The 25503-nt window shown below is 42.9% G+C and overlaps 1 long non-coding RNA gene across 1 annotated transcript in view; it reads right to left on the minus strand.

The window, feature by feature from the left end:
- Window positions 1-8880: 8880 nt before the first annotated feature.
- Window positions 8881-25503, minus strand: part of LOC143443239 (uncharacterized) — a 39014-nt gene continuing 22391 nt past the window's right edge. Inside the window, exons 2-3 of the long non-coding RNA XR_013112023.1 lie at window positions 11218-18826; window positions 8881-9225 (exon numbers count right to left, since the gene is read on the minus strand). This is a non-coding gene — a long non-coding RNA (uncharacterized LOC143443239). The remainder of the gene's footprint in view (window positions 9226-11217; window positions 18827-25503) is intronic.

The following is a 25503-nucleotide window of genomic DNA, read 5'->3' on the forward strand; positions in this document are numbered from 1 at the left end:
TGTCTCTTATATGTTTTATTTTGAAGTTAGCATACACAGTATTAGATTCCGTCGTGACGTCGTGACATTTTCAAACAAAATTTGTCATGTTAATTTCTATCCTCCTCTCTTCTCCCCCACCTCCCCACATCCCTACCCACCCACACTAGCCTCCTTCATGCTCCCGTGCTCCACGCCCCCTACGGCTTCCGGTGCCTTTCTCGACACCTCTCCCATGTTCTCTTCTCCGGTTTCACAGCCTAGTCACACGCTCGCCTCCACTGATAGAACAGACTCACATACAAACGTGAGCTCAAGCCACACACACGGGAGACGGAAGATTCCACTCTTTTCTCATCTCCCCGAATCTGAGTCGCCTCACTTGTAACAGTTTCCGGCCACATTCTCTTTTCCACAAATGTCAGAGTTTCACTTCTGTTTACCACTGAAAAAATATAACTCTGCTGTGCTACCACATTTCCATCGCCCGTGCATCTGCTGATAAACATCTAGATGGATCCTATTTCCTTGTTGTTGCCACTAGAGCAGCAATAAATAGGGATACGTGAGCATTGCGGGCTGGAGATAGAAGTCCTTCATGGACACGCACGGGGGTGGTATGGAGGGGTCCTGTGACGGTTCTAGTTTTGATTTGGGGGGAACCTCACTGATTTCAATAACAGCGGTAACAGTTTATAAGCTCATCTGCGAGGGGCTGAAGCTCATCTCTCCCCTCAGCCTCGCAGCGTTTGCTGCTCTCTCTTCTTGACCCCTTTCTGATCAGCATGAGTTGGAATCTCACAGAGGCTATAACATGCACTTCCCGATGGCTAAAGATGTTGAACATCTTTTAAAGGACTTACTGGTCACTTTGATTTTTTTTTTTTCTCATTAGTCCATTTCTTGACTGGCAGTTTGGGGAGGGTCTTTGGTGTTGAAATTTTGAAATTATGTATATATATTCTAGATATTAAACCCCTGCCTGGAGTATGCCTGGTAAAGATTTTCTTCCATCCTGCCTATTGTCTCCTTTGCTGTGTGGAAGCTCTTAAATTTCATATACATTTAATTGCTATAATTTTTTTTAAATGCATTTCATAAAAAACAAGTAAAAAAAATTGTAGGTAGACAAAGCAATATTTTCATCTGCACTTTAAGACAGGTTCTGATTACAGGCATAATAGCTTTTAACTGTACAGTCTGACTTGGGTTTATTTCTGAGAGAAAAAAGCTGCATCCTAGAAGGCGGGACTGGGTCGGATTACTCTGGTTGGTAAACTTGATTATCGTTTTTTCAACAATAATTAGCCTTTTATTTACAATAGTACTAAGAAGATAATTCTATTTCCTATTCTCCCCTAAGCTAACAAGTAAAATTGGGGGGGGGTAACCCCCACCCTAAGCTACATCTTGCTGCTGAGTCCACCAGTAACCATGTCTGGGGAGACAGGCTTATAAAGAATCCTCTGCTTTGACCGTCTCAACCAAACATGGAACTCTGCAGACTCTACAGCCCACTGGAAGATAAACCAGGACATCTTAGATGGGAGCAAAGGGAGAAGGATGCCCAGCGGGATGAGTGCCCACGGAGAGTAAACTTCCATTTTTGTAAGAAGCACACCACCAAGGAAACTAATTCAAAAAGAAGACGACGGTGGTGTGCAGGTAAGTAAAACTCAAGCTGTGAGTGACCAGCTCCCAAAGGGAGGACCAAGCATAACCTCCCCAGCACAGGAATCAAGATCCCCCACCAGGCAACGTGACAGTGGCAATGTCAGAGGCCCCTGGACAGATTTTCCTGATGTCTCCGGTACCCCAATTAATCCGTCTACCTTTGTTCTGCAAAGAGTGGGCCAGGAAAACTATCACTCAATAATGAATTAAAGTTTACAGTTTATAAAATCACACTCCAAGTACCAAGAAAGAAACAAAGAAGCAGATGGCTGAGGAATACATCTCAGAAAGCTATGCCCCACAGCAGAGTAAGATCATGGTCCATACTGCATTCATTCAGCAAACTGCTTGCTGCACAAGCATTAGGACCTGAGTCTGACCCTCAGCAGCCACATTAAAACGCCAGAGTTGGTAATTTAAATGTCAATCCCAGCACTGGGGAGGCAAAGACAAGCAGATCCATGGGGCTCCTTGTGAAGCCATTCTAGGTGAATTGGCCAGCCCTGGGTATCAGGGAGAGATCTGTCTCATCAACAACAACAAAAAGGTGAATAAACACCAAAATGATGATGCCAGAGTTGACTGCTAGCCTCTACTCATATGCATCTGCACATATTACATGTACACACATATACATGTACACGTGTGCACATGTATGCATATGCACATGTACACATATATGCATGTACACTATACACATGTCCACATGAATACGTGTACACATGTACCCTATACACGTGAATACATGTACACTTACATGTGTACACATGCACATGTATACACATACACATGTACTCACATACACATATACATATATACATGTATACATATATACATATGCACATATATACATATACACATATATGCATGTATGCAGTGCACATATATGTGTGTGTGCATGTATACATGTATACATGTAAACATATACACATGTACACACATGTACACCTGTACACATATACCTGCACATTCATGAGCATGCATACACACAGAAACACACACATACAAAAAGAATACAATCAAAAATATTTAGGAGAACCAGACAATTAAATGAAATATGGCCCAAGTAGGAAAGAGTGATAAGAAAAAAGAGAGATGAGCCAGGAATGGAGAAAATACACGCAGAGTAAGTTCATATTAGAGGTACAGTTACAGAAGGAGAGTCAAGCACACCCCAGGACAAGCTTCAAAAAACTGAACATACTGAAAAGGAAAAATTACTAAATTTTTACTAAATAATTACTAAAACAAAATGTTAATTTTAACGATCTAACAGAGAGAAGCCACTGTGATCTAAGGAAGATAAGCAACATCAAGCCAAAAAAAAAAAAAGGGGGGGGGGCTCAAAGATAAAACAGAAGAGTCTCCTGAGTCTCCACACAGGAGATTCAATGACTAAACCAATCATCAAAACAAAACAAAACAATGTCCCTGGAAAATGACATGATGTAAAACCCAGTTCTCATAAACATTAAAAAACAAAACAAAACTATGGAACAAGCTAGAGCCATCTAAGAAAAGATAAAAAGGTCATTAAAGGGAAGATGAGTGGTACTGAATCAATATGATTGCAAAAGTAACTGCACATAATGAGATCTGAGAGAAAGACAGGGAGGGGCATCTGGAAGAATACAGAGCAGAGAAAGTAGCGGACCAGACACAGCCAGTGGTCTGAGCTGGGTCATGCAGGGGCAAGCAAGAAAGGAAGAGGAAAGAGAGGGGGCATCTATGAGAGAGGGGACCAAGAGGGCACATGGCCACCATGGCAGAGTTATACAGAAGTGAGGAGCTAAGAAACACTGTGAGTGGAGAGGGGCAGGCGGGTACCGAGGGAGCCCGAAGGCCAGCATGTGCCAGTATGCTAGTGGGCATCACAGGTAGGCATCTGTCTCAAGTTTCTTTTGGACCTGATACATATATAACAATCTCTATAAAATTATTATTACCTTTCAGTATATAAATATTAAGAATTCTGAAACTGCAGACTAATAAACCAATTTTAGGAAAAATAGAAGAAAATTTGAGAAGTAGTAGAAAAATTTCCACAATTAAAGGAAATTATTATTGAAAATACAGAAAGGTTGTATGACGAAGAAGACAGACATGAACCCTAAAGACCTCAAACAACTATTAAAATATGGGGAGGGGTCAGGAGAAGTGGAGCGACGGCTCAGTGGTTAAGGGCACTGGCTGCTCTTCCAAAGGAACCTGGTTCTTTCTCAGCACCCACGTGGCAGCTCACAACCACCTGTAACTCCAGGTGCATGGCATCTGATGCCCTCTTTTGGCTCTGCAGACACCAAGCACACATGTGGTATACATATATGTAGACATAAAATAAAAATAGATAAAACCTTTTAAAAATAATTAGGCAGGATTGATGTGAGTATATGTGTATATGTGCATGTGTGTGTGTACATGTGTGTATATGCATGTGTCTCTGTGTATGTGTGTGCGTATGTATGTGTGTATGCACATGTACATATGTGTGAGTGAGAAAGACAGTATGTGTGTACATGTGTGTGTGTATATGTGTGCATGTGTGACTATGTGTATGTGTGTCATGTGTGTCATGTGTGCGTGTGTGTGTGTGTGTGTACTGAACACAGTGCTGGAGATCAGACCCAGGGATGTATACATGTCAGGCAAACCCCTTACCATTGATCCTTATCCTCAGTCCCCAGATTCAGTACTTTTTGAAAATGTTTCATTAGCTCAGTAGCAGCTACATACATAACAAAATAGAACAAAGAAATTATAAACAAATTAAAAGCATATACAAACTTGATATAAAATAAACTGATAGGACATGTCAATAGAGAAAGGAAAGACTAGTCAGCCCACAATACTAAAAATAGAATCTTATTTTACAGTATTCTAAGTAAGTAAATGTATATAAAGAAAATGACTTACATATTTTTAGTCTGCAGAAGACTCCTAGTTTCAGTGTTGACTGACTAGGGTCTGGATACCATCACCTCATTTCTTACAACAAGAAAAAAAAAATCTAGGCGAACTTAACACGCCTTTTCTTGGACCCATTATAGAACTGAGCCCATGAGGAAACCCCCCTAAAATCTGAAGGGCCTGGGGAAGAGAAAGAATCTCCATCAAGCCCAGCCAATCTGGAGCTGAGCTGTCAAAGCCACACTCTGGGGTCACTGAATGGCAACTGTGACAGACAATAGGAGGCAGAATGTTGGAGGACAGCATGCTATGAGTGATGGTCACAGGGACCCCCGCTTTCACCTCCAGAAACTTCCAGGGAAGAGGTAAGGAAAACCAGCGTAGGATGAAAGGGGAAGCTACAAGATGCTCTCCATGAGTCAGGCTTCCTCAGTGAGGAGACCCACCGAACCCCTATCGACCATTGTTCTGTTAGTCAGGGTTCTCTAGAGAAGCAGAGGGGATAAGAGTGAGCACAGACTAAAGGAGGAGGATTAGTCTGGGCGTCATGGTGCACATTTGATCTCAGCCCTTACAAGACAGAAGCAAACGAGTAGGAGCTTGAGGCTAGCTTTCTAATAAAATCTGCGAGAGGCCGACAGTAGTCTTTAGTTAATGATTCATATCTAATTCTCAGACTCTGTAATACTCTCTCATAGCATTTTATTGATATGACATGAAAAAGTCTTAATATATTTATTTGATCAACCCTAGGTGAAATTAAGTGGGCGTGCATGCATATTTGACTGCACTTACATGTATGTGTGTGTATCTGCATATGTGTCTACACCTATATGTATGTGTATACTTGTATGCACGTGTCTGTACCTATATGTATGTGTGTAACTGCATGTGCATGTATTGTGTGTCTGTGTATCCATGTGTGTGTATGTGTGTGTGTGTGTGTGTGTGTATTATGTGCATGTGTGATGGTTTGAATGAGAATGTCCCATATAGCCTCAGAGGTTTGAATATTTAGTCCCCCAGCTGTCGACACTGTTTAGGGAGGTTTAAGAGGTGTGGCCTCATGGAGGAAGTACATCACGGGGGGGAGGTGAGGTTTGTTCTATTTTATTTTATATTGAATACTTTGAGAATCGTAGTTTGGAAAACCATTGACTAAAAGTTGGATATTTATGTCAATATATATGTTCTGAAGTGTAGCATACAGAATCACTGAAAACCTTCACCACCTCTCAGCTCTGAAAACTAAACACTGCTGCTGGGGAGCTGCTCTGCCTTTGTTTAGAAGCAAATTACCTCATCATGTTTTTAGTATCATTTAGTCTGGAACGTTGATTGCAACACAGAGGAAAGAAATCCTTCTCCAGGGTTCTTACTGTGAGGACCTGTTAAAAATGAGGAGGAAGGGAGACAAGAAGCAGAACTGCTAGAATATTCCAAATAAAATTGTGAGTGCATGACTATATTTAATTGAATGCATGTGTACCCAGTTTTAACATCTTTTAAGTAAAAAAAAAAAGGCAAAAACTTCCTAGATAAAGACAGAAAACAGACAGAAAAGAATGTTTTTTCCTTGTTTGTTTTTGAGGCAGGATTTCTCTGTATAGCAGCCTTGGCTGTCCTGGAACTTGATTTGTAGACCAGGCTGGTTTCAAAGTCAGAGATTTGTGTGCCTCTGCCTCCTGAGCACAGGGATTAAAGGCATGCATCACCAGGCCTGGCCAAGAGTTAATTTTACACTTATTCATTCCATGTCTTTAATAGAAATGCAGAATGTTGAGTCAGGGCCGGGTCCCCATCTCCCACTTGGTTAACTTGAGGTTCACGACATGACCATGGCCTTTTCAGTGGAAAGAACAATACAAACGCCATCATCCCATCACAACTATGAAAATGACAGCGTTCAGGGAGCTGTGAGGCCCAGTGCATCAGATGAGACTGGACATGATGTATAAGATCAAACACGTGCTTGTCGGAAAAGTTCCTTGTGGCAAGTAATAACAGGACATAGAAACCACAGAGATGCCCTCTGAGATGGTAAACATGCAGGTGCCTACAGCAAGACCTCTGAAAGTTGGCCACCGCTAACTCTCTAAGTATAGCTAGGTATCACTGTCAAGAGATCATGCCTGGAGCAGGAACCATTTAGCCCCAAAGGCTAAGTGCAGACTGATTGACACAACTGCCCTGGACTGCCGCTCTCCTGCAGTCAGGTAGTATGGTAGTGGCGCAGGTCCTCAGCGTAAGACCACAAGCTTGTGGCCACTAACTATCTACTCATTAGATTTTTTTATTGATCATTATCTGAACTTTTTGAAAATCTGTTTCAAAACTGTCATCCATAGTTGAAATAATAATACCAATGTCCTATTTTAAATGACACTCACACAATGAAATCCAAGAACATGGCATGTGTGTCTTCCTGCTCTGCCTTAGTGATGTCCAGGCAACAACTAACTTAAATCAGTTGTGATGGAAATATTTACACTGTGGAAAATGGCAAGAACCGTAATGCAAGGCTTTACCTTACAAAGAAGCAACCGTTCAAGACACTTGCCAGCGCAACTCCCCGGAGATGCACGCACTCTGCAACTCTCCTGAGAGCCCTCGCTAGCTAGTTCCATTAAACATGGAGGCTCCCTCAATGCTTCTGCATGGATTCACATCTAGGGGACCTGCTGCGAGGATGTTTAACAATTAGCTGTCCTGGCAGGAACTCTGAAACAGCCACTGGTAAGTTCTAATGACACACTAATTGTAGTTTGTAGATGCCCAGTGGTAACCCGTAATTATTTGCTTAGTAAGATTATTAGTAAGCAGAGTCACTAGGGGTGTGGGGGGTTGAGATTCAGGATAAGAGCTTCACAAAGGCATCTGTGAGAGGGGAAGTGGGGAAGCAGGAGATGAATGGACCTGTCCTCCACTTGTCAATCGCAGACACCTGATGCTTTAAACTTTACAGAAGTGGATTGTGAGCCGATATAATGCCAAGGGGAAGAGCTCTTGACTGCAGGAAGACTTCAGAAGTATAGGACTGGGAGTCACTTAAATGTAGTCATAGGAGCACAGGATCACCTCGTCCCGGGACCCCGTCACCATGTCAGCTTGCAGAAGCACACTCACCCTACTGTTCACACAAGGATGACGTTATCCTAATACCTGGTCCTCAGAGTGTAACCCCCTTGCACAGCAACAAATAACCATGTAAGGATGCCAAGAAGAGCAAAGAATTTATGTTCTTCAGTGGCTTCCGTAAGCTTCATAGTGACTACTTAAGGTACTTTAAAACCCATTCTAAACAATTCTATCCAAGATAGCTCTGTAAATTCAAACTTTGACATGCTGGTGCTACTCCGAATACTTAACAATGATGAGGGAGAGGGTGTTTGTTTATTTTTTGTTTTGTTGACATTACAGCCAGATTATAAAACAAGGTAGACACCGCCAGGCCAGAAACAGAAGTAATCCAAACCGGTATGCAGAATGTGTGTGCTGAGAAAGGAGTGAGACAGAAGTGCGGGCAGAGGGGACTGAAAGGGGATAGAGGAAGATGAGCTGAGGGGGATTCACAGACAGGTACACACCGAAGGACACAGTGCAAACCAGACCGGCTACCCTTCACAGAATGAAGCGGGGTGACAGTCACTGAACTCCTACAGAGCCTCACATCAACTCTAGAGACGGGCTGGAGCTGCAGAAAAGACAATCGCCTGTCAGAACACTGCTTGTCATGCATGCATTCCGAACGTGAAGGGCCAGCAGCAAAGGAAGACACACAAAGGAAGACACATATACCTTCTGTCCTCAAATGTACACAAGAACAGAGCACATGTCTGGTCAGCCTATCAGAAGGCACGATCAGAGAAAACAGGAACCAAGTAAAAGAATCTAAAACAGTGCAAGGCAAGTGTGACCTCAGCAATGCACACAGACTCCCTGAAGTGGAAATTTCTGGAAAGTTATAAACTAAGATGTCTAATTTGGCTTACTGTTTCAGAGGGTTAGAGTCCATAATGGTGAACCAAAAGGACAGCTGAAAACTCACAGCTTGATCCATAACTATGAGGAAGAGAAAGACAATAGGAATAGCATTAGTCTTTTGAAACCTCAGAGCCTGCCCTCAGTGAAACATTTCCTCTAACCAGATCATATCTCCTCACCCTTCCCAAGCAGTTCCGCCAGTCAGCGGGAGACCGAGTACTTAAATGTATGGGCCCATGGGAGAGGGTATTCTCATTGAAGCCACTAGTTGTCATAGGTCATCCTATCAGGAAAAAAAAAAAAAAACTGGTTTCAGTCCCTCAATATGCCATGTGTTCAACAAATATTCCTGGAACCAATAAATGAATACCAAGCAGAGGTGAGCAGAGATGGTTTTGTAAATGGAATGTAGGAAAGAATCACATTAACCAACAAGGCTTTTGGTTTCTTCTTTTAAACATGAGCCAGAAAAAAAAAATATAGCCCATTCAATGTTTTTAATTATCTTCTGATTCAGAAATAAGAGATTTTTGTCCTGGTTTATGGAAAACATGATGCCGCATCCTGTTCTCCCCTCTCACAGTAATTGTTGTAAAAGCCTTCAATCACGGTGGCACTTTGTCCAAATGAGGCCTTCTTGCATGGAAGAGGTTTAGAGAGCAGGGCCTGGTATCCTGCAACCTGCAATAAAGAGAGGATCAAATGCAGGGCCTGCTTTCAGAGGAGACACCACAGAATTTGGTGAAGCATAAGTCATGCAACTATGAAAGAGACTTTCCTGGCCCTGGGGGCTGCCACACTATCACATCAGTCTGGAGTCCGAGTGAATTCCCTCCAAATGTGGCTTCCAGACATCTTGGACTTGAGGCAGGCTTTGCACCAAGAGACCTGACCAGCTCGCTAACTCAATGGCTACTGAGGCGTGGGAGGTGGAGCGGCCCAGACAGGCTTGTCATGCTCTCCCTCATGGGTGGCTACTTTTGGGATATGTGCAAGCTGGCTATCTGTTGCTAGGTTGTGCAGACCAGTTTTTTTTTTTTTCTCTGCATTTTTTTCAGTAGAGTCAATAAAGTTTTAACTTAATTGCCACATGGCATGACCTTCTCAGGGCTAACTACCATCAAGACTCTGGTCAAAAAGAACGATTTCCCAGATCTGACAGATAACTGGCACTGGTGACAAGGCTGATGAGAATGAGACAGCCAGTTTAGGAATTCCATTCTTACTGAGAAAAGAGCATATAAACATAACATGTGCTTGGAAAGGCAGCTAAGAACATTCTCACCTAAAATGTAAGAAATCTTGGTCTCTCTAACATTATTGAAATTTATACACATGCGTGCATGCGTGCATGCGCGTACACATGCGCGTGCGCACACACAAACACACACACACACGCACACATATATATAATTGTATATAAAAATGTAAAAAATTGGGCTGGAGAGATGGCTCAGTGGTTAAGAGCACTGACTGCTCTTCCAGAGGTCCTGAGTTCAATTCCCAGCAACCACATGGTGGCTCACAACCATCTGTAATAGGATCTGATACCCTCTTCTGGTGTGTGTGAAGAGACCAACAGTGTACTCATATACATAAAATAAATAAATTTAAAAAATAAATAAATAAATAAATAAAACCTGTCTCCTGACACAAGGCTTCTGAGTCTATAAAAAAAAAATGTAAAAAATTTACACTGAAAATAGCCTTTCTAAGCTTGAGATCAAATGCAAACCAGAAAGAAAAAAGAACAAGTATAAACACACAAAACTTAACATATATGCATTAGAAAAAAATCAACCATCAAGGTAAACAGCAAATATGTAATATCCATGAGGGAGTTCATTTTTAATGCATAAAAGGTACTTCTGGGGCTGAGGAGATGACTCTGGGGGTCAGTCGCTTGCTGTGTAAGCAACAGGATCTGAGCTCATATGTCCATGGCCCCATGCCTGCCTCGAGCAGACGTCTCTGCCTGACTCTGGGATCTATTCCCCATGCCTGCCCCGAGCAGATGTCTCTGCCTGACTCTGGGATCTATTCCCCATGCCTGCCCCGAGCAGACGTCTCTGCCTGACTCTGGGATCTATTCTACTTTGCCGTGATTTCTTTACTAATAACTGTTCGTTCAGAAACGTATAGTTAAATCTCTGCATGTTTGCATAGTTTCTGAGGTTACGGTTGCTGTTGGTTTCCAGGTCTCTTTGACTTATGTCATTTTTTTGTATTTGTTAAGGTGTGCCAACCTGTGGCTTTCGATGTGGTCAACCTTCTAGAAGGTTCTATGCTACTAGAAAGAGTTTATTTGCCTTGACTTTCGATTCTGTAGGATTTACTTGTGAACAAGCAGACAGAAATTTCTCTTTCCAAAAACATGATAGCAAAGTACATCTGAGAAAGAAGCCTTTCCTTAAACAAAGGCGGCCCTGCACAGGCTGTCAGAAGATCCGTGAGAGCAGTCATCTTCCCTCATCCTTGCCCAATTCACCCTCAGCAGGGAACATCTTGTCATATCCCCGATGGTCATTTTTTTTTTTTTTTTTTAGAAATATTAACTCCCAATCCTTTTTCATGTTGTGGCTTAGGCTTAAAGAAACTGATACTGATTCCTGTTTCGCATTTTTAATAAATTAATACCATAGACTGATAGGTGTAGGGAAAACTCCAGTTTACCTCAGCTGAACTGGTTGGTACCCAGCAATTTTTGCGGATGCTTGCTCCATTGTACAGGGCTCACAGTTTCTGAAACAAAAATCGACATGTGGTTTGACAATCAGGCATCTATTTATAGGGACAGAATAGTTAGCAAACCAGAAAATCCAGGCCATATGCATGTCATTAACTATATATAATGAATGATGTGTATGAATAATGTATGGACATGTGGGCTGGGTAGTGCCTCTCAACTGGCCAAGGTACATGGTAGCTTTTCAGGGGTTGGCTAGTCAAGCCACTGTGTTGCTTGTGCTCTCCTTTCAGATGGCTCATTCAATTGATGTCAACTCTTCTGATTAAGTCACTTAATATGTAAAAGTGACAGATAGATTTACGTTACATCTTCTCTAGGAGAATCATAAAATTGTTTTAAATCTTTTAACTGGGCAAAGAAACCCACAAGGTTGCACATGCACACATGCACCATTAATTTAACAACTACGATTAGAATAATATTTTTGCTGGTGCATAAAATAAACCCATGATGTTCTTCGGACACGCTTTGAAATTTTACAAGTATTTGAATGAAAACTGCCTGCACATGTTCTGGCCCGTTTCTCTGAGCAGAAGCACACAGCAGCAATAAAGGTGAGTGAGCCTTGCCTAGGTGTGGACATGGCCAAAGGACTCAGAGAGTTAATGTTTGTAACGGACTTTAAACACATTAAGGTTGTACAAACACAGTTAGCAGTGTTGAGTTTTAGGTGGAATCTTAGCTTCTTTTTCAAAAGTCATTTCAAAACCTTGTCAAAAGTTTTAGCTTAAGTTTTGTAAAGAATGTTTCTATTTTTCAATGAAAAATTAGTCACCATGGTTTAAACTCAAAATCTATTTTAATCATTTATTTCGGATTTTGTTTAGTTGGGGTTCCCCCTACAACTCTACAGGTGATGGCTGAGACCCAAGTCTTTGCCTCAGCACGCTCTGTTGTTCCCTCCTATTACAGCTAGTCTAACAGTCAAGACACAACAAAGATCCATGCACAGCTATAGCGTGTGCATAAACGCTGGCTTGGAGCAAGCACAGCACAGGTCGGAAACCTCGGCGTCATCACTGTCCTAAATAAGCCTCGTGCACACAACACAAACAGACTCGAATACAACACAAACAGACATGCATACAACACAGACTCGCTGTACCGAGTGAGCCCCGCCCCCTCTCAGATGGTGGGAATTAAGTGCGAGCAATATCAAGAGAAGACAAAGTCTATTCTTGGGCATCGAGGAGGATGGGCAGCAGAATCTGGCACAGAGGTGAGGTTCTCAGCCTGGGCCTGGAGGAGAACAGTTGAGCCTGTCTGATAAAACAGCCAGGTGTGGCTTCTAGAAAACTCTACTCCATGAGGTTGTTAAAGGTTTTCAGAGGAGAGCTCTGTGGCTAAGGTACTTGCTGCTCTTCCAAAGGACCTGGGTTCAGTCCCCAGCACCCTCATCTGGTGGCTCACAGCCGCAAGTAAATCCAGTTCCAGGGAAACCAACACACTTTTCCAGCCTCCCAGGACACCTGCTGTGCATGGTACCACACACACACACACACACACACAATAAACATTACACCTTTTTAAAAAGGATTTCATGAGGAATAATTTTAAAGGGCAGTGAGACCATAGAGTGCATACACACACAAACACACACACATATACACATACATACACACATACATGCATATATACACATATATACATACACACATATACACACATACACATATATACATACATATACCATACATGCACACACATGCACAAATATACATATACACATACATACATATATACATACACATATACACACATATACACACATGCACATACACATAAACATATACATACACATCTTACATATACACACATATACACACACATATACACACACATATACACACACATAAAAACATACATACCCACATACACATATGTACACATACACATACATACACACATACATGCACATATACACATATATACATACACACATATACACACATACACATATATACATACATATACCATATATGCACACACACGCACATATATGCGCACACATATACATACACACATACATACACACACAAAGCATTATGTTACAGGGTGTGTCCCTAACTTCTTATGAACTTCATTTGTGTGACTGAGTGTATGGTGGGGGAGGACTGCATACATACAGTAGTGTCCCTATGCCCACAGCTTCACTCTGTGCAGTAGTGCCCTGCGTCCATGGGTTGACATGTAGTCTCACTTACACACTGCCCACTCTTTTCAAACTGAAGTATTAAATGGAAAAACCCAGACTTTGAGAGAAAGAGAACAATCACATACATCTAGCTTCTAAATATTATTTGTCAAAAATCATTCTCCGTTGTTAGCACTATCAACAACCCTTTAAAGCACCTAATTTATAAACTAAACTTGATAATACGATCATATGTGAAGACAAACACCTCTAGTTAAACTGAGTCATATCCACGACTTGGGGAGTCTACAGGGGTCTTGAAACACGCCCTGTGGGTAAGAGCACAACTATACCCAAAATGCCACTGACCGTGTGCTGCCAGAGGCAGAGGCACAAGGAGAAGAACACTGATATTCTACGTCACATTTAGGATAAGGACTTGGGGTTCTTTCCTCATTCCTACACAGAATACCATCCACGTGGGCAAGCTGAGATGTCTGTTCCAGGGTGGTAGGTAACTTCTGGGGGACCCTCTCGCCACCAGCAAAAAAGTAGAAAAGTTCATGAGAATAAGAGTATATATACTGACTTCTATCAGAACACAGAAAGTCTGATGCACTGGAAGGACAGAACTGAGCAATGTTTGTGGCAAACTCACCAACTGCTTCCAGTTCGTGTGATCCCATAGTTCTCTTGCATGACCATGTCCAGCCAATAAATAATCGAAAGCAAGTGGGAAAAAAAAACAAGATTTTTTCCCCTCAAGAGTAAAATGAAATACAGGAATTTTAAACTGGTTAACAAGGCCATTGAAAATGTGGGTATATAGTAGCTGGTAAGAAGAAAGCCAAACACATCCACCCTGGTAGTTTATGAGATACTATTTGTCTTTAAAACAGGTTCTTTAATTAAAAAAAAAAAAAAAAACTGAACTAAGGAGGAAATTTTAAGTATAAATTTACATGTATATGTGTGTGTCAGTGTGTGTGTGTGTGTGTGTGTGTGTGTGTGTGTGTGTGTGTGTCTGTGTGTGATGTGCACACACAGTCAGGCACAGACCCCTTGCCTGTGTATTCAGTCAGCTTTGGATCAAGAACATGTTAAATATTTATGTGTTTGTTATTTATGTATGTGGGTGTTTTGCCTGTATGTATATCTGTGTACTATATGTGTACAATACACTCAGAAACCAGAATCCCCTGAACCAGTTTTATAGATGATTATGAGCCATCAGATGGGTACTGGGAATTGAACCCATGTCTTCCAGAAGCCATGGCTCTAAATTACTAAGCCATCTCCCCATCCCCAAGAATATTCCTTAAGGCCAAGAATGTAGCTCAAGTGTTAGAATGCTTGCCTAACATGTACAAGGCATTGAGCTTGACTCTCAGGGCCAGAAGGAAAAAAAATCCTTTTTAGAAGTTATATTTGCATGCATGTGCAGACTTTTGTCTTGTCACATTAACCAAACAAGCTAGTATGATAGTATTTACATGTAAAAAACTTCTCCATTTTATTAGAGGTATATGCTTACACTGTGCTTATGTGGTCAGTGACATAGAGAGGACGTGGAGTATGCAGGAGGACTCACCAATTTTAAGTGAACACTACTCCATATCATGAAAGAGACCTGCATCACTGGGCCTGGGACTCTGTGGGAAGCGACTGTTTGAGAATCAAGCGCTTTAGAGTCCAAAGAGCAACTACAATGTTAATTTCAATCCCCTTCAATAAACATTGCCTCACAGTGAAAGACGGACAGGCTGTTCGCAAACGGTGAGCTAAGCCCACAAAATCTGACACTCTGGGCCACGGTGGTCCCTGCCTCACACTGCAAGTTCTTGCAGCTGGAGACCACTCACTCCTGCAACCCCAAATCCTACACCTTCTCCAACTTCCTTGTGTCCTCTTTCTTCTAAGTATTGGATTCTCAGGCTCTGTCCATTTTGGCTGATAAAAGATGTACAAGTCACCCAAGATCTGAAAATATAAACTTAAGAAAACATGGGCTGGATAGGCAACTCCCTTGGTTAAAAACACTGGCTGTTCTTGTAGAGGTCAGGGTCCAATCCCCAGCACCCACACAATGGCTCACAGCCATCAGCAGGTAACTGCAATTCCAGGGAGCATGACACCCTCTTCTGGCATCTGGAGGCACTGCACACATGTGGTGCACAGATACACATACAGTCAAAACACACAAAATAGTAAACATTTTTTTTAAAAAAAATATTACACGATAGGGCCTGAAAGCTGAGAGACTTTAGCAAGATATCATATTTAGCCCAAAAATGGTTTCTTTTTTTTTTAATCACAAAATCTCAATCATACAAGCCTGCAAGCAGATGTGCATTTTAAATCCGAGAACCTCAAGACTAAATGAAAACAGGAAAATATTCCCCCCATCGGGAGGTACTGCAAGCGAGGGTAGCTACTCGGTTGTCAACTACAGTTCCAGCCTCAGAGGCTCTGTTCATCAGAATTACCAGCTTAGCACAAAGCCTCGCAGCCCTGCGCTGAGCAAATGACTGACCACAGTCAGACCACATGCACCACTTGCTTTAGGCACCTTGTGTTTTCTCAGTTGACTCTCATTTTAATTGGACTTGGCTGTCAAAGTGTGGCTGGGCTTTGGAAATGTACACACAACAGCAAATCACCAAGCTTTTCAAAAGCAGGTGTACGTTTCCTCCTTTCTGGTGATGAATTTACTGTCTCATTCTTTATTTGCGCTTTATGAAAATTTAATTTCATTTTGGTTGACATATGAAATATATAGCTATGAGGTGCAACATGATCGTTCTATTTACAGATCAATGCAGCCTAATTTTCATATCTAGTACCTTACACTTCTATTGTTTCTTTGTAGCAAATACACTCAAAATCCTCCCTCTGCCATCTATGTGATAGACATGAAGTATTCTTAACAATGAATCCAATATCTCTATATGATTAAGAAAAATATATTACAGTTACATAAAATAATTCCATTGTTCTGTAGCACACGAGGTTAGCACGGTTAATAATAACTACCTTCGTCTACTTACAGCAAATGTAACCGACACAGAAAAACACGCGTGCATTTAAAATGTACTCTGCCTAATGAAGAACCATTATTGGAATTTGCCAAAGTTTTCTCTCTTCTCCTTTGATGAATCAAGACGAGATCTTCTTTCTCCTCTTGGTATTAGGAACTGAAATGCTCAGAAAGTCAGGACATTCCGGACCTAAGTATTCAACACACTCTTTGCCATGACTCAAAGATTTCCCAGCATTTACTAATAATAACGCTAAGAGGTTTAGATGAAGAAAGAATGAGAACCTATATAATCGCTCACCATGAGGGTTCTAAATGGAAGCCATAGGGGGCAGATTCTGATTCACCTCCCCAGCCAAAGGCAGATGGAGCATCACCCCTTGCCTCCCACTTTCTCTGAGGTCTTTTCCTAGACTCACTGGCATTTCTTTACCACCAGGCTGTGTGTTCTTCAAGGTTGAATAGAATGCCTTTAAATCAGAGAAGGCCCAATGGTGTCCTCTGGGTGGAACATTGCCAAATGGGTCAGTGAATTTGTAAATGAATCCGGAGGAGCAAGAGAACAAAATGCAGGGTACACAATCCTTCTGCTATAAGGAGAAAGGCTCACCTGCCCAAAGTCCCCTTGACATCAGAGCACAGATCCTTGGCGACCACTGAACATTGCAGGTTTGACTCTGGGTAATAGCTCTACCTTGTTTTTAATCCCTCTCTCCAAACAGTGCAGTCTAGTCCAACATTCAGACCTATGCAGCTTTAACTTAACAGGGCTGTCTCAGAAGGAACAGCTAAAGCTGGAGGGAAAACTATTCCTAAAAAGATGGTTATGACCCAGGCTTCTCCACAGACAGCAGACAGGTTTCAGAGGGAAGCCACTGAGGGGTCACAAAGGCAGCAACAGAGCCACTGTCTGGGAAAGAATTTCCAGGTGATTCTAGGTGAAGAAACATGGTTCAGGGTATACATTCCACTTCACACAAAAAATCTTGATTTATTGAAACTCTGCCAAGGACTTCCACCTATAAAAAGCCATGCTCCAAACACAGGCTCCCTGACCCCACCCTCACCCTCTCTACCCTGCTCTAGGGTGAGTCCTTTCTTCATCAGTGAGAGACTAGAAGAGAACACATAGATTTTCCAAGGAGCAGGCAGTACCAGTCCTCTGCTGTGTACTGTCAGGACAGGATGGATACAGAGGCCTCCAGCAGGTTCACATGACCAGGGGAGAGCACCTGTGGGTGAGCAGAAGCAGGGTTATTTAGCTTATTGGCGATACAGAAAGTCTAAGGAAACTTGTTGAAAGAAGGATTGTCTCCAGCCGACCACCAGCCATCATTTGCCGTTTGTCCCTCCTTTGGCCGTTGTTCAGTCCTGCAGAGAGGTGCAAGGGTTTCCATGGTAATTTTGTTCCTGAAGTGGAATTGGAAATCATTATTTTGGATACCTCTGGACCACATCACATGACTGATGCCTTTCTGTTGCTATAATATACATACGTGTGTGTGTGTGTGTGTGTGTGTGTGTGTGTGTGTGTGTGTACATTCTTACCAACAGCAATTTGGAGGGGACATGGTTTATCTGGATTACATGTCCCAGTCACAGTTTATCATGGAGGGAAATCAGAGAAGAAACTGAAGCAGAGGTCACAGAGGGGTGCTGCTTACAGCCTATCTCCCCGTGGCTTGCTCAGCCTTATTTCTTATGCAAGCCAGGACCACTTGCCCAGGAGTGCATTGCTCTGGGACCCCCCACACCAATCATTAGTAAAGACAATATCCCACAGACTTCCCAACAGGGCAACCTGATGGGCATTTTCTCAATTGAGATTTTCTCTTCCTAAATGACCCAAGCTTTGTCATGTAAAATAATAATAATAAAAGACCTCACAACTGACTCTTCTTCCTTCATCTCCCAGTTTAAATGTTACACCCACGAAGTTCTTCCTTGTTTACCAATTAAAGACAGCACCCTGTCAGCACCTGTTCAGACGTAACACTCATTGTCAAGATCTGAAATTGACTGTTTGTTATTCACTAGGTGTCAACCTCCAACTCCCACTGAATACACTGTCCCTAAAAGTAGGCACACTGATCTCTCCACTGTATCAAGAGTCACAACTTTTTCACACCAGGGACTGTAAGCCCCTCCCCTAGTTAAATTACTATCATGTGGTTTGTCTTGACTCCATATGAAAGGTAGACCAAATATCTCTTACCACTTTAGGAGGAAGGCTTGAGAAGTAGTGTGCAATGCTCCACAAAAACTGGGTAATTTCAGAAGTGATTTGCCTTATGGTGTCTCCATCATCCTGGGTTATTGGCTGCAAGCAATGAGCAGAGCTCACAACTTCCCCTCGCTGGGCCTATAACACGAATAAGAAACGAACCTTTCTTGTGTTACGCCAATGGGATTAGGGGGATTTTGTTATTGCAGCATACTCTAAAACTATCCTGACTATATCCTGACTGTACTAGTTGTTACCATAACAAATGCCAGATAGCGAATGGCTTAAAGCATCACTGGTTAGAAATCTGAAATGAGTCACTTGCTGCCTACGTTGAGGCATTTGTAGGACTGGGCTTCTTCTCCACTAGGGAAAAATGGCTTCCTTGCTTTATCAGACTGTACACTTTTGCTGAGGTCCTCGCTCTTGGCCCTTCCCCCACATCCAAGCACACCATCCCAACCCCGTACTTTCACAGATCCCCCACCCCTCCCATGTACAAAATTTGGTACGGTGTCTGCAATACTGAACCTTTAATCACACACATCCTTTTTTCTAAGTTCGGTAGCATTCACACACTGTAAGAACCAGGACAGATACATGCTATAATCCTATCTGTAACATTCCATACCGTATCATACCATTCCAGTAATATAGTTCTCTTCTAGAGCTTTGCACCAAGCAGATGTTCCCCAAATGCCAGCTTCCTTCCTCCCTCTTTGCCCTGTGGCTTTCCAGACCTTCACATCTTTCTAGACTAATGCTATGCACTCCATTCTCTTGCCCTCAAGGTCTCCGGCACATAGTAGGTCAAGGAATTATGAATGAGTCCTTTGCCTGATACCAGGCTTACAGCTGTCACCACAGAGGGGTAGCTTTCTTGTTTGAAATATCAGGCAGGTTATTTATGTACTAGGGGCCACTTTGGCTGTTAAGAGAGAGCATAATCCCAAATTAAGTTTTATATATTTATTGGCTTTATTTGAAAATCTAGAATCAGGCACAGGCAGCAGACCGGGACAAACAGTGGCAGTGCACAACCTGCAGCCTAGCCCAAGAAGCAATATGGAAAGAAAACAGGAAGTGATTTACAGGAAGAAGAAGCAAGGGCAGGCAGCATAACCCAGGAAGCAATATGGAAAGAAAAGAGGAAGTGGCGTATAGGAAGTAGAAGCAAGGGCAGGCAGCTGGATTGGCTCCTGGTTTTCTTACCTGAACTTTGGACAGTTGGCGGTCCATGTAGACAGAAGACTATTATTGTAATTAGCCAAGACTCCTTTGCTACTTGTTCAGTCATAGCTTATGACGCCAAGAAATCTTCCAACCAGACTTGATGCAATTTAAGACAGCTCTAAATGTTCAAAGCGATTCCAGGGTCTTGGTTTCTTTCAGCAAGTATGTAACAGCCCCTCCCCTGAGAGCCTTGTGCTAGAGATTCGGGGCACAGATGGCTCTAAAGAGGCTCTTGGCTTGCCGGGGTGGTGAAAAGATTCTGTGTGTGGTCCCTGCAGATATGCCATGAATGCAGAGGGTCTCAGCCCTGTGTGTGACAATTACACAGATGAAGAAGAGGACGCTGAGTGATCATGGAGACCTCCCCTTGTTGGAATCTTTCTGAATATTACTGTTTTGAAATATAATTTCAGTGGAAGGTGGGAGTGTCGCTATCACACTGCTAATTACACTTAGCTTCATTGTAATTTCTGCTGTAAGTTGGCTCCCTTGAAATCAGCACCAGCATGGGGCAAGGTGAGTTTTACTCGTTTAGAAATTCTAAGTGTGTTAAATAGTAAGAGCACACATCTCTCAACCTCAGCTGAACTTTACAGTCAGTTGGGAATTGTTTGAGCATGATAAGGATGGGGCTGCACCCCTCAGAATTTGACTCGGTGGGTCTTGGATAAGATTCAGGTATTGGTGTGTTCTGAAAGTTTTCCAAGTGAGTCTAATGCAAAGTCAAGGTTAACAGCCATTGACCTAGAAAAAGAGGATGTTTGACCAAAGTTGCAGAGGAGCTATAAGCCAGGGAGAGCCCGCCTGTCTTCAACCCATGTGAAAACCCCGAGTTGCTCCATTTCAAAGCTCTGGTTCTCCTCAGGGTCAGCATTTAAACCAGTCTACTCCAGCAGATGGGAATCCAGCTGAGTTCATGCAAAAGGTTATTTTCCTACCCAAACTGTTCCCTGTGGGATTTCAAGTAGCCAGCTCAACACTGTGCAGTGAGAACCCAGTTCCACTTAGCATAAACATGTATAATGCATGTGACTTCTCAGAATACGACTCTGAAGATGTTGGTGTTTTAAAAATAGCCACCAGATGCCTTCTTTTAATGTGCAGCCCATTAAAAGGAAAGTGTCTTACTTTTGCAAATCACCCCCTCCCAGAATCTGAATTGGAGACAATTTCACTACCCCAGGGGTGGACTAAATAGATCTGTCTGTCCAGCTGGCAAGCCTGAAAGGCCAGCTGAGTAAATAACTCAACATCGATAACAAAAACCACTAAACCAGTTAGAGGGAATGTGGTTAACACTTGCTAATGACCGAATCCAATACCTTTATCATGTAGACCACTGGGGTTTGGGACCACTCCTAGCCTCTCCTAATTAGAAATTGTTGGGAAATTTTCTACACATTAGAAATGTGCAAATCTTAGTCCCTGCCCCCAATCTACTAAATTGTGTCATGAACTAATGTTGTCAGAGGGTGGAAGAGTTGAACAGCTACAGAATAAGCAAGGAGATATGTCTGACAAGATTTGGTTTTCATGGGATGTTAAAGGGGACAGTGACATTAAAGGTGACCCCTGGATTGTCTGAGTACCAATCGACAAAATTTCTCTAGAGGAAAAGCAGCCTTCATGATCTGTTTCTGCCTCCAGCTACTTTGTCCACCCCTTATGCACACTGTTCACTGGAGTTCTTTATCTGAATGTATCCCTTCTTTTTAAACACATGACCCAGTGTCTTCACCTCTCATACATAGCCACAGGATACTCAATGACCCAAGGGAACATTGAGCCCCATTCATCATCTTTCTCCCAGAACCTCTCACACCTTGCTGAATCTCCCAGTTTGTAGAACAGGTGAGTTGTCTCCCTGACGGTTAACGAAAGAGACATGAAAGCCAGGAGTTAACCTTGCCCTCAGCCCCACAAGTAATCATGTGCCAACTCCTAATTTTTCCTTTCCTTAGTTAGATCTCTGACATTGCCCAACTCTGCTTTTCTGTGAGCCCATGGCTTCCCATATTCATTGAGATTTTCTCCTTGTTTTCTCCGGCTCCGTTGTTGATTCACCTTACCCACCCATTGAAGCCCTCTGCTAAGCTCCAGTGCAATGTCCAACAATGGGATGTGTCCTGAGAACTTCAGGATTACACAACATCATCAAATGGGTATGCATTCACCAGTCAAGATGGGTCCGTGTCTCCATGCAGATGCCTGATGCAGTCATGCATGCATACAAGATGTTCCAGCTGCTGCTGGGCGGCACAGCATCCTGCTTGCATAATGAGGAGGACACTCTAACCAGCACTGGACTGTGGCACAGCTGTCTGCTGCACTGGGTACTGTATTTGGGTACTGTGCACAGCTGTAAGAGCCACACATCTGTACAACGGGAAGCCCGGTAGGTTTGCTCCCACAGGCATCACCACAGGCAAAGGTGGTGGTACACTATGAAACTGTGATATCACCGGCTGAGAATTTCTCAGCTCCATTAAAATCTGTCTTTAAGTTACATTTATTTGCTGGGCCTTTTGTTGAGGTTGCCCGCTAGCGTCCTCGTGGAAGTCAGAAGATGGCCTGCAGCAGTCTCCTCTCTCTTTCCACCATGTAGACCTCAGGGATTGAACTTGGGTCATCAGACATACATGCAAGTGCCTTTACTTGTGAGCCATCTTACTGGCCCAGTATTGAAATCTTATAAGACCAGTGGAATGTATGTGGTCATCATGGGTAGAAACCTCACTATGTGCTGGGTGACTGTGAACCAAAGAGAGATTTCTAGTTATGACATTCACACACCGAATGCTCTTCAGTGATCCTTCCCATGCTGCTGCAGACCAAGGCCCCACCCTGCCATTTTCCAGTCTTGCCTCCTGTCACTCACTCAACATGGTTTGCATTCTTGTCCTCTGTTAACATTGTCTCTCTCAGTACAAATGTGAGCCAGGACCTGGGACCACACTGAGGTCATTGAGTGGGGAATTTGTCTAGACACGCTGTGCTTCACTTTTGGGTCCCTAATGCTGAAAGGATAAACCAGTCGGTTGGCAGAGGTTTGAATGGTTCTTTATGTGCAGAATTCATGACGCCCTGGGCAGCTTACAGGATGTTACAGATGATGTGGCTTTAGCTTTGAAGGCCCAGAAGACAACGTCAACTTTATATTCTCTAAACTACCACCATTCTCTCTTGTAACCCAGGGGTAGAAAGGACCATCAAGTGCTATATTGGGAGAACCATTTCTCCATATGGCGCTAAGCGGCTCCTGCTAAAGAGTTCAGAAATAGCTGTCATTATGGAGCACCTGCTGGCTCATTCAGTCCTCATTTCTGCTTGCAGTGAATGATTTCCTCTGGGCTTGACATGCCCATTCCCATCATGGAACAGAGGCTGCAACTGTGACCTGCAGAATAACCTCGCCTCTTGTAGTCATGGCAATGAAATAAGCAGAACAGTTCAGGGGATGTTCATGGTTTATGGTCATGGTAACAGGACTATTAATACTTCCCAGTAGAGAAAAAGAGGGGAGAGTGATGGGACCCTAACCAGACATCCCAACCTCCCAACTTGCTCCTCAGCTACACGTAGTCTTGCAGGGAGAGTGGAGTATACGAGTCAGAAAGCTCCGTGAGGGCAGACTTCAACCACATACTTGTCATGAGGCTGTCGGCCAAGGTGAAATGGTGCTTTTCGGTGGGTCCCCCTCCTCCCGAGTCACCCACACTTCTGTTAGTAATTCCTCACTCATAATCCTTAGATCAGCCAAATAAACTCATTGGCTCAATCATTTCATCTAGGGTGGAATCATTTCTGTGGTCTGCCGTCAGTGTATTTTCTGTGGCTAGTGTTGTTCGTGTCTCCCCGGGAATATAATGGAATACTTCAATCCCCGGTGAGGCATAAAGGCTGTATTCATTTGATTTATAACCATTGCAAGCTATTGTAGAACCCACGGGCTCAATAAACATTATGAATCTACCTCACAATTCCTGAAACGTGGGACTCAAGTAAATGTACATCGGGAACGTAAATGAGTGGAGCAAATACCTGGGCCATGTAGAGCTGGTGTCAAAACCCAGGGTGACTGCACTCGCTGGCCGATGTGATCCCATGGAGGAGTGCACTGAGCTCATGAGAAGGCAGCCACCCTCCTCTTTGCCCAATGTTTTTGTCTTTCCTAGATGTAGTTTGAAAAGAAAGAGCATGGAAAAATCTGACCAACGTCACAATAGTGGAAGGAAGAAATCAAAGCATTTTCTGTGAAGCCATGTAAGCATACAGCAACTGCAGGGTGTTAACGATTCCTCTCACACTGTGGGTCCCATTTGTGCCTCTCTGTGTGTGCTGAGAGCACCGTTTTAAGGTGAAGACAGCAAAATAGGTGAAGTACCCTGATTTGACTTCACATCGTGTCTGCTACTCTGTCTGTGCATGGTGGGAATGTGAGTGGTTCTTCTGCAGCTTCCAGAGTGGTTATCAGCTCACACAGATCCACACGTCAGAGAGATTTACTCCTAACACCCCTTGCGGGGAAAATTACATTAAGTAAATGAGGTGAATTAGGTCCAGGTTTAGACGTTGCCTGTTAAACAGAACCTATTACACTGTCAAAGACACTAAATCGTCTAATCCACCATCTTAAACATGAGAAGTTGGCACTGGTTGAGGAGTCAGGCTTCCTCTACATTCATCATCCCCATGACAAAGCCGCGAAATTGTTTAAGCCATTAGCTACTTAGTAGCTTCAAATGCTTTATTCTGGTGGTCATAAATTGGCTAAATTATAAAACCACAATTAAAAATAATTATCAGTGTAGTAACAGAGCAGGTGCAGAAGTCTCAAGAAATAGACAGCTCATCTCAGTAATCCATCCATCAGGCAGCAGAGTCTGTCTTAGCAAAGAGTGGCAAGCAACCTACAGCCTTCATGTCCTGCAACAGTGTTGCATAAACATCAGAGGCAGGCCTGTAGCCAGAGCAGAGGGAAGCTGCCACATTATGTCCAAACCCATGTAGCATTTCATAAAAATACAAGTAGCTAAGTCCAGTCCTAAAGAGTCTTACTTCATTGACTGGAAGTTAAAGCTCAAGTATTAAATCTCCTCCAACTGTGGACTACTGCCTCAGACCAGTGTGCTCCAGTATTTTGTCCCAATTTACCCTCAAGAGAACCTCATTTGGGCATTTTATTAGCTAGGACTCTCTAAAAAAGCAGACTGATTTTGTGTGTGTGTGTGTGTGTGTGTGTGTGTGTGTGTGTGTGTGTGTGTGTGTGTGTGTGTGATTTATTAAAGTGACTTACAGGCTGTGATCCTGCTAGTCTACCAATGGCTGATTACCAACAGAAGGTCCAAGAATCAAGTAGTTGTTCATTCCACAGGCTGGATGTCTGAGCTGGTCTTCTTGAAGAAGTAGGCTTTAATGCCAATGAAGGAATGGACTTGCCAGTAAGAGAGAGGAAGGGAGAGAGAGAGAGAGAGAGAGAGAGAGAGAGAGAGAGAGAGAGAGAGAGAGAGAGAGAGAGAGAAGCACTTCTTTTTCTATGTCCTTTTATAAAGGCTTCCAACAGAAGGTGTGGCCCAGATTTA

Source organism: Arvicanthis niloticus, chromosome 8 (assembly GCF_011762505.2).
Source record: "Arvicanthis niloticus isolate mArvNil1 chromosome 8, mArvNil1.pat.X, whole genome shotgun sequence".
In the NCBI taxonomy this organism is placed as follows: Eukaryota; Metazoa; Chordata; class Mammalia; order Rodentia; family Muridae; genus Arvicanthis; species Arvicanthis niloticus.